The sequence below is a fragment of the Suricata suricatta genome, chromosome 3 (assembly GCF_006229205.1).
Source record: "Suricata suricatta isolate VVHF042 chromosome 3, meerkat_22Aug2017_6uvM2_HiC, whole genome shotgun sequence".
Classification (NCBI taxonomy): Eukaryota; Metazoa; Chordata; class Mammalia; order Carnivora; family Herpestidae; genus Suricata; species Suricata suricatta.
In genome coordinates, this window is record NC_043702.1 from 48557235 (window position 1) to 48559712 (window position 2478).

At 45.5% G+C, this 2478-nt stretch overlaps 1 pseudogene; it reads left to right on the forward strand.

The window, feature by feature from the left end:
- The first annotated feature begins 662 nt into the window (after nt 1–662).
- LOC115286449 lies at nt 663–1955 on the forward strand (annotated as a pseudogene).
- Nucleotides 1956–2478: the final 523 nt, after the last annotated feature.

Consider the following 2478-nt stretch of genomic DNA (forward strand, 5'->3'; position numbering starts at 1 on the left):
TAGGGCTCTGTGCAGACAGCTAGCTCAGAGCCTGGAGCCTGCTTCGGATTCTGTGTCTCCTTCTCTCTCTGCCCCTCCCCCTCTCATGCTCTGTCTCTCTCTGTATCAAAAATAAATAAAACATTAAAAAAATTTTTAAAAAATAAATAAAATTTATTTTCAGAGAGAGAGAGAGAGAGAGAGAGAGAGAGAGAGAGAGAGAGAATGAGAGGAAGAGGGGCAGAGAGAGAGGGAGAGAGAGAATCCCGAGTAAGTTCCATGCTGAATGCTGAATACAGAGCGCTACAGGGGCTTGATCTCACAACCGCAAGACCATGACCTTAGCAGATATCAAGAGTCAGATGCTTAACTGACTATATGCAGTCTTTAAAACAATTTTGGGGGGTGCTCGGATGGCTCAGTTCATTGAGCATCCGACTCTTGACCTCAGGTCATGATATCAGGGTTTTCAGTTGGGCTCTGTGCTGGATGTGAAGTTTACCACAAACAAACAAACAAACACCACTTTTTAAAAATGACAATTCTGAGTAGGGCCTGGTGGACTTAGCAGGTCTTCAGGCAGTTGTGTGAGGGGAAATATCTGTGCGCAGGCCACTACCCCCCCCCCCCCCCCCCCCCCCCCCCCCCCCCCCCCCCCCCCCCCCCCCCCGTGACTTGCCACCATGAGCATCACCTTAGCCAAGGTTGCGGAGATGGAAGCCGAGATGGCTCAGACTCAAAAGAACAAGGCCACAGCACACCACCTCGGGCTGCTTAAGGCTCGCCTTGCTAAGCTTCGTAGAGAACTCATTACCCCCGAAGGTGGTGGTGGTGGTGGGCCAGGAGAAGGTTTTGATGTGGCCAAGACAGGTGATGCTCGAATTGGGTTTGTGGGCTTTCCATCAGTGGGGAAGTCAACACTGCTTAGTAACCTGGCAGGAGTATATTCTGAGGTGGCAGCCTATGAGTTCACTCCTCTGACCACTGTGCCTGGTGTCATCAGATACAAAGGTGCCAAGATCTAGCTCCTGGACCTTCCAGGTATCATTGAAGGTGCCAAGGATGGGAAAGCAGAGGCCGTCAAATCATTGCAGAGGCCCAAACATGTAACTTGATCCTGATTGTTCTGGATGTCCTGAAACCCTTGGGGCATAAAAAGATAATTGAAAATGAGCTGGAAGGCTTTGGGATTCACTTGAACAGCAAACCCCCCAACATTGGCTTTAAGAAGAAGGATAAAGGAGGCATTAATCTCACAGCCACTTGCCCTCAGAATGAGCTGGATGCTGAAACTGTGAAGAGCATTCTGGCTGAATACAAAATTCACAATGCTGATGTGACTCTGCGTAGTGATGCCACAGTGGATAACCTTATTGATGTGGTGGAAGGAAATAGAGTTTATATCCCTTGTATTTATGTGTTGAATAAAATTGATCAGATCTCCTTTGAGGAACTGGATACCATCTATTCAGTTCCTCATTGTGTCCCCATCTGTGCCCATTACCGCAGGAATTTTGATGACCTATTGGAAAAGATCTGGGACTATCTGAAGCTAGTGAGGATTTATGCCAAACCCAAAGACCAGTTGCCTGATTATACATCCCCAGTGGTATTGCCTTACTCCAGGACCACAGTGGAGGATTTCTGCATGAAGATTCACAAAAATCTTATCAAAGAATTTAAATATGCTCTGGTCTGGGGTCTGTCTGTGAAACACAATCCTCAAAAAGTGGGTAAAGACCATACGTTGGAAGATGAGGATGTCATTCAGATTGTGAAGAAGTGAAACCTTCCCCTCTGCCCTTCTGCCGGGTCAACCACAAGAGCTTTCCCCAAGACTAAGCACCCTAGCCCAGGCCTCTTCTGGCTTTGGCAGCCAGTGGATCAGGATTCAGGGGAGGGAAATGGAGGCACCCTAACTGGAACTTATCTTAACTTGGTGTCACCTTGTAAATCCAACTGCATAAAGGACCTGGTAGGCCAGCCAGTTATATGCAAAAAAAAAAAAAAGAGAAAAAAGAAAAAAAGGCAATCCCTGCAAAACTCCACTAGTTTCTATTGTATATGTGCCTGACCCTTCCCATTGCCTGCCTCACATTTCTCTTTCTGTGCTCAATTCTGTCGGAATGTAGCAGTTTCCCAGGAGGGGACGGAGGACAGGTAAAACCAGTATATATCTGCTGCATGATTCTCAGGTTGTGAGAAAATTGGTCATATATTTCTGAAGTCTGATGGGAAAAAGAATGGTGCTTTTGTATTTAGGAATAAGTGGAACAGTACCTTTGACAACAAACATCCTAATCAAAAGGCTTTATCCCACGAACTCAAAAAGATGCCTTTTGTCAATTTTTCTCTTTCCTGCATTGAGTAAGGAAACAACAGAAGTCTGGCTCACCTAAGTGACTTAAAAAAAGTAAATTTAAATATTCCACATTGTTAGGAAAAAGCAATACTGAAATAACTTTCATCCTATTTTCTGGAGAAAACAGGCTAAAGTAA